Source organism: Loxodonta africana, chromosome 3 (genome assembly GCF_030014295.1).
Source record: "Loxodonta africana isolate mLoxAfr1 chromosome 3, mLoxAfr1.hap2, whole genome shotgun sequence".
NCBI lineage: Eukaryota > Metazoa > Chordata > Mammalia > Proboscidea > Elephantidae > Loxodonta > Loxodonta africana.
The window spans coordinates 97,599,855-97,607,801 of NC_087344.1; the positions used below are offsets into that span (position 1 = coordinate 97,599,855).

At 42.9% G+C, this 7,947-nt stretch overlaps 1 protein-coding gene across 8 annotated transcripts in view; it reads right to left on the bottom strand.

The window, feature by feature from the left end:
* The window catches only part of OMA1 (OMA1 zinc metallopeptidase), a 108,448-nt gene extending 100,988 nt beyond the window's left edge, over positions 1-7,460 (bottom strand). For 7 of the 8 annotated variants that reach the window (XR_010321399.1, XR_010321396.1, XR_010321400.1 and 4 more), the window contains exon 1: positions 7,372-7,460. The gene's annotated coding sequence lies outside the window, so the exon portion shown is untranslated. Of the gene's footprint in view, positions 1-7,275; positions 7,297-7,371 lie in introns of those variants that run through there. The other variant, XM_064282032.1, reaches the window with a different exon arrangement.
* Positions 7,461-7,947: the final 487 nt, after the last annotated feature.

Genomic DNA, 7,947 nt, shown 5'->3' on the forward strand with positions numbered 1-7,947 from the left:
TCTTGGAAGAAGGACCGCCAGAATACTCCTTAGAAGTGAGGATGGTGAGACTTTGTCTTACTCTGGATACGTTATCAGAAGGGACCAATCCCTAGAGAAGGACATGATGCTTGGTTAAAGCAGAGGGTCAGCAAAAGAGAAGAAGACCCTCGACAAGATGGACTGACACAGTGACTGAAACAACGGGCTCAAACAGCAATGACTGTAAGAATGGTACAGGACCAGGCAACACTTCATCATACACAGGGAGGATTCCACGGCACCTAACAAGAGATTACATGGTATAAAACAACAGTTACACATTTGTTTCATATACAAGTTGATAACATTTTAATATTATACATGTTGTTTATTGGGACTAGTTGAGAGTTCCCTTTTTACTTTGCAAAGTCAAATTTCCCAACTCCCAATACTGAATCGATTTCAGAGAACTGGATTATCTCTACAGTGACATTAGCATCCAAAAGATCTCAGCCCACATTAAATCTATCACGTCACACCATACACAAAACTAATTCAAAATGGATCAAAAACCTAAATATAAAACCAAAAACTATAAGAATCATAGAAAAAAAATATGATCAATGTTAGAGGCCCTAATACATGGCATTAACAGGATACAAACCAAAACTAACAACACACAAACTCCATAAGATAAGCTAGGTAACTGGAAACTTCTAAAAATTAAACACTTATGTTCATCAGAAGACTTCACCAAAAGGGTAAAAAGAGAACCTCCAGACTGGAAAAATTTTTTTGGCTATGACAAATCCGACAAAGGTCTAATCTCTAAAATCTACAGGAAAATTCAACTCAAAGACAAAAAATCCAATTAAAAAATGGGCAAAGGAAATGAACAGACACTTCACCGAAGAAGACATTCAAGCGGCTAACAGACACATGAGGAAATGCTCCTGATCACTAGCCATTAGAGAAATGCAAATCGAAACCACAATAAGATACCATCTTACCCTAACATTACTGGCAGGAATCAAAAAAACAGGAAACAACAAATGTTGGAGAGGCTGTGGGGAGATTGGAACTCTTATGCACTGCTGGTGGAAATGCAAAACGGTACAACCATTTTGGAAAATGATACAGTGCTTCCTCAGAAAAACAGAAATACCATATAATCCAGCAATCCCACTCCTAGTAATACAGCCTAGAGAAATAAGAGCTGTCACACGAACAGGAATACGCACACCCATGTTCACTGCAGCGTTGTTCACAATAGCAAAAAGATGGAAACCACCTATGTGCCCATCAACAGATGAATGGATAAACTATGGTACTACACACAATGGAATACTACGCAACGATAAAGAACAATGATGTATCTGTAAAGCACCTCACAACATGGAAGAATCTGGAGAGCATTATGCTGAGTGAAATAAGTCAATCAAAAAAGGACAAATATTATATGAGACCACCACCATAAAAACTCTTGAAAAGGTTTATATACAAAAAGAAACAATCTTTGATGTTTACAAGGGATGCGAGGGAAAAACCCTAAACAGACAATAGGTCAAGTGGTACTTTGGTGAACAGTAAGATAGTACACAATACTGGGGAAGCCAGCACAATTTGTCCAAGGCAAGGACATGGAAGCGCCACAGACACATCCAAACTGCCTGAGGGGCCAAGTTACTGGGCTGAGGCTATGGGGACCAGGGTCTGGAGGAACATCTAATTCAATTTGAGCAAAGGAGAATGAAGAAAACCAAAGACACAAGGAAAAGATTAGTCCAAAGGCCGAAAGGACCACAACTACCACGGACTCTACTAGACTGAGGCCAGTACAACTACACGGTGCCCAGCTACCACTGACAGCTTTGATGGGAATCACAACAGAGGGTCCCAGGAAGAGCTAGAGAAAAATGTAGAAGAAAATTCTAACTCACAAAAAAAGACCAGACTTACTGGCCTGAGAGACTGGAGAAACCCCAAGAGTATGGCCCTCGGGCACCTTTCTAGCTCAGTAATAAAAACACTCCTGAGGGTCACCCTTCAGCCAAAGATGAGACAAGTGCATAAAATAAAATGAGACTAATGGGGTACACCAGCCCAGGGGCAAGGACTAGAAGGCAGGAGGGGACAGGAAAGCTAATAATAGGGAACCCAAGGTAGAGAAGGGGAAGTGCTGACATGTCATGGGGTTATTAACCAATGTCACAAAACAGTATATGTAAAAATTGTTTAATGAGAAGGTAATGTGTTCTGTAAACCTTCGTCTACAATAATATTTTTAAAAAATTATTTTAGAAAGCTTTGCACAGGAGAGGTATGTCTATATTGCTTGTGTCCTAAATTGCTGGGTACTATTTATTTCAAGGAAACCCTGGTAGCCTAACAGTTAAGTGCTACGGCTTCTAACCAAAAAGTCAGCAGTTCGAATCCACCAGGCGGTCCTTGGAAACTCTATGGGGCAGTTCTACTCTGTCCTATAGGGTCGCTATGAGTCAGAATCGACATCACAGCAATGAGTTAATTTATTGAAAGGAGCCCTGGTTGCACAGTGGTTAAGCACTACGACTGTTAACTGAAAGATCGGGAGTTCAAATCCACCAGACGCTCCTTGGAAACCCTATGGGGTAGTTCTACTCTGTCCTAAGGGGGTCCTAGGAGTAGGAATTGACTCGAAGGCCATGGTTTTGTTTTTTGGTTTTTTTGATTTATTAAAAATATCCGGTAGTTTTAAATGAGAACATCAATCCCTGGGAATCTCTTGTGACTAATGGATGTGTGAAAAAGAGAGACAAAGGTTCTCCAAAGCCCTTGCTACATAAACATGACAAAGGTGAAGGTAGACTGTAGGTAAATGAGATATGAACAATCAAAAAGTACCTCTAGGCAAATGTGAATAAACACAAAAGGATGTTTGGTATAAACCTGGGGAATAAAAGTAAAAAAATTATCATTTCAATTCTACCTCCTTTCTGGGATCTTTGGCTTTAGTTCAGGGCCACCATTTTGTCCTGTGAATTACTGCACACCCTCTTAACTAATCTCTCTGCCTTATCTCACCACCACTCCTATTCCACACTAAAGATATAGCAATCTTTCTAAAATGCAAAGCAGAAATGGAATCTTACCCCCACAATTCACATAGTACTACACTGCTAAATACTATGCAGCCATTTAAAATATGAAGTGGATCTGTATCCTGACAAACGTAACCGATTTCTAAAAGTTAGTGCTACTCTGTTTACAATAGCAAAAACATGGAAGCAACCAAGGTGCTCATCAACGGATGAATGGATAAATAAATTATGGTATATTCACACAATGAATACTACGCATCGATAATGAACAGTGAGGAATCTGTGAAACATGTCATAACATGGAGAACCTGGAAAGCATTATGCTGAGTGAAATTAGTCAGTTGCAAAAGGACAAATATTGAGTAAGACCACTATTATAAGAAACTGAGAAACAGTTTAAACTGAGAAGAAAACATTCTTTTGTGGTTACGAGAAGGGGGAGGGAGGCAGGGTGGGAGAGGGGTATTCACTAATTAGACAGTAGATAAGAACTACTTTAGGTGAAGAGAAAGACAGCACACAGTACCGGAGAGGTCAGCACAACTGGACTAAACCAAAAGCAAAGACGTTTCCTGAATAAACTGAATGCTTCGAAGGCCAGCATAGCAGGGGCAGGGGTCTGGGGACCATGGTTTCAGGGGACATCTATGTCAATTGGCATAATAAAATCTATTAAGAAAACATTCTGCATCCCACTTTGAAGAGTGGCGTCTGGGGTCTTAAACGCTAGCAAGAAGCCATTTAAGATGCATCAATTGGTCTCAACCCACCTGGATCAAAGGTGAATGACGAACACCAAGGACACAAGGTGATTACAAGCCCAAGAGACAGAAAGGGACACGTGAACCAGCGACTACATCATCCTGAGACCAGAAGAACTAGACGGTGCCCGGTTACAACTGATGACTGCCCTGACAGGGAACACAACAGAGAACCCCTGAGGGAGCAGGAGAGCAGTGGGATGCAGACCCCAAATTCTCATAAAACCAGACTTAATGGTCTGAGACTGGAAGGACCCCGGTGGTCATGGCCCCCAGACCTTCTGTTGGCCCAGGACAGAAACCACTCCTGAAGCCAACTCTTCAGACATGGATTGGACTGGACAATGGGTTGGAGAGGGATGCTGGTGAGGAGTAAGCTTCTTGGATCAGGTAGACACTTGAGACTATGCTGGCATCTCCTGCCTGGAGGGTAGATAAGAGGGTGGAGGGGGTTAGAAGCTGGCAAAAAAGACACGAAAAGAGAGAGTGGAGGGAGAGAGCAGGCTGACTCATTAAGGGGAGAGTAATTGGGAGTGCGTAGCAAGGTGTATATGGGTTTTTGTGTGAGAGACTGACTTGATTTGTAAACTTCCACTTAAAGCACAATAAAAATTATTTTAAAAAAAAGTTAGTGCTGCTTGTTCAAACTTTGTATGGGGGGTTGGCGGGTGTGTGACCAAGTCAAATGTCTAAAGCAGCACTATATAAAAGAACTTTCTGCATGATGGAAATATTCTGTATCTGCGCTGCCCAACACGGTAGCCCCTACGTGGAGCTAGTGAGCACTTGAAACATGACTGGCACAACTGAGGAACAGAATTCTTAATTTGCTAATTTCTGTTAGTTCAATGAACATATGTGACTAGTAGCTAACACACTGGACAGCAAAGGTCTGTGGCGTCCAGGCAGGTGTCTAGGACAGTAAAGCCATTCAGATGTAAACACAGACCCAGGCCCATCTAAAGGGGGTGCTACTTCTCAGCAACAAATCTAACGGAATTTGACTTAGCATTGCCAAATGTTTCAAAATTTTCAAGGGAAGCCAGAAATTCAGATTTTATGTGAAATTTACCAATTTAAAAATATTGGCAAACAATTAAAAAAATTTTTTTTTTTACCGCCTTGACCAAACATCCACAGAACTTATTCAGTTTTTGACCTCTGAATTACATGATACTCGTTCATTATTTAGTGAGTGCCTGCTCTGTGCCAAGGAGCCCTGGTGGCACAGTGGTTATGGGCTCAGCTGCTAACCAAAAGGTCAGCAGTTCAAATCCACCAGCTGCTCCTTGGAAACCCTCTGGGGCAGCTCTACTCTGTCTTATAGGGTCACTACGAATCAGAATTGACTTGACAACAGGTTTTTGTTGTTGTGGTTGTTATGTGCCAGACATCATTCTGGATGCTAGGGTTATCACAGAGAACAAAACAGACAACAATCTTTGCTCAATTCACAAAAATAGTAATGATAAAGCACTATAATATTTTTTAAAATTAACAGATTCTAAAGGAAGACACACCAAACTATTCAAAGTGGTTATTCTGGGTGGCAAGATACTGGTCATGAGGGATTTATTATTTCCATCCTACATATTTCTGTGCTGTTTCGATTTTTACAGGATACATTACTTTTTGTAGTTACTTTTGTAAGTTCCAAAACCAAAAAAGGTAACTATTTTTGTGTGTAATTTCTACTGATTTTCAATAAACTCCTTGATGTAGAAACCAGACTCTTCATGATGCTGCCTATCACTACTTCTCCAGGCACCACCTCCCCCAACCCCGTCACTCATTCCCAAACTCCAGACCACCGATTTACTCACACCGCTCAGAAAAGAAAAGCTCTCATCTCTATGCCTATGAACATCTACCTGCACCATATGCCAAGTAAGCTCCCATCCATCTCTCATGACTTGTAGGGAAAAATAAAAAGGTATTCTGGCACAGGAGGTATAAGCAAAAGCCCCAAACACTATGCGTGGATAAGTAAAAACATTATCATTTATATCACCGACAATCAAGTGTCAGTTTAGAAAAGCACTCAAACCCATTACTGTCCAGTGGATTCCAACTCATAGCAACCCTAGAGGTCACAGGAGGACTGGCCCATGGGGTTTCCATGGCTGTAATCTTTACGGAAGCCGAATGCTGCATCTTTCCCCCGGGAGCGGCTGGTGGGTTCCAACCACCTTGTAATCCCTGGTTTATCCTTAAGAAAGAGTAAAGAAAGGGGAAAGAAATCTACTTACACATTTTCAAAGAGCCAATCATCAGACTACACAGAGCATAAGAAAAACAATTAGGGCTGACATTCTCTTCAAAGAACTTTGGTAGGTCAACAAACACAGCTGGCAGACTTCTAGGATTACTAAATTAATGATGTGAGAAAAATTAACAATTTGGATTGTTAGCCTCTAAGAACATTTCAGATCCTTAATCCTTTAAGTAGCATCTCAGAACGAGCAAGTGCAGCACTCACTGGCACTAACAGCTGAAGCCTGGAAGACAATTTTAACAACTCTGCTGAAAATGACTCTCTTCTCTAGTTTCTATGGAAACAGCTGTCAGGTTGGCAAAAATAGGACACGCACTTTAAAATAATCATTCGAACAAAATACACACATGACGCAAAGTTTTAAAAAAAATAAATTAGAAGGCAGCAGACTGGGTTCTTAAGCTTCCAAATGTCAGATCGTACCCCTTCACCACGACTGAGAATGACGGATGTGAACCTAAATCCTTTTCGTGAGGGTTACCCGGCACTGGTTGGAGCTCCTATAGTTGATCAACCCCAACATTCCAAATCCGGTGTTTTCACCTCCCTGGACTAAAATTTCTTGTTGAGGACTGCAAGCCACAATAGAATGGTTGCTCCGTTTTGCATATTTAGTTATAAAAAAGTGGTTTTTGTAAACAAGTTTAAAAAGAAATTATTAAAATTCGACAGAAATGTTTTTCCACTTTTCACTGCCTAGTTCAGGCAGGAAAATTTTTATTTTCACGACCTGCACAGAAAGGACGTAAGAGAGACTGATTCAGATGACTTAAACTGCTAGAAGGGGTTTTCCACAGGTGAAGGTGTGACAATGAGGGACACAATGCTTCGTTAACTAAAAAAAAAAAACCTATTCTTTTTAGAAAGCCATTAAAGAGGAAGAGAAAAGGCTCAAACAGGCGGGGGGGGCCGAGCTGAAAGGGAGGGCTTTCTTCCTGGAGGATAACAGAACAGAAACTTTGCCAATCTGCAATGCCCGTCCCGCCAGGGAACTGAGCTTCCCGCAAACCAGTCCGAGAGGGGAACGAGGAGGTACGACTACGGCTTTATGATTACACACTTCTTCCTACTAACCCCTCTCCCCGGACTCAACACGCCCCGCTGTCCCCACACCGGCCCGGGAAAGCCCCTTGCCTCCTCCTCGCGCCCTCGTCACCCGCCCCACCCCGCCCGGTCTCCAAGGGTCCCCGTTCCTCACCCTAGCTTCCCTCTAAGTTCTTTCCACCCCCACTCCCGCATTCTGGCCCGACCCAACTCAGAAAAAGACAGCAAAAGCCTCAACTTGAGCACAGACCCTAGCGGCGGCGAAAGCGACGACTCCGTGCAGACCTGTGCGCAGGCGTACGCACCACCGCAGAAGCCCCGCCTCCTCACTTCCTGCCCTCTCCTGGCGCCTGGCTACCCTTTGCTCCGCCCACACCGGGCAGGCAAAACACCCGCCCAGAGTTGTCCTCGCAGTGGGCCTCGGGCCCTGAGCGGACTGTGGCGCTCTGGCTCCCCCTCGTGGTCGGAGAAAGGACGTGGCCCTGGGGCTGGACTGCTTGCTTAGCCACGAGTTACGGCCTTGAAACCTGTGTTGTCTACAGAAAGATCCAGGAAAGGCTGTGCCCGCTGTAGATGCTAAGACAGTACTGGCCAAAAAGAAAGAGACTCGAGGGCTGCCAGAAGATTAAGCCTTCTTGGTTCTGAAGCTGCTCTGATAGAAGTAGAATCTTTGGAATGTGGAAACGATCTACTTTCAGATGACTTCTGGAGTGACATATTTTACCTCAAACGCCTGAAAATAACTGGCTAAAAACAACATGTATAGTATGCTTCATTCATCCCACCAGAAGAGCACTCACTGAGCATCAACTGCATTCTAGGTGCC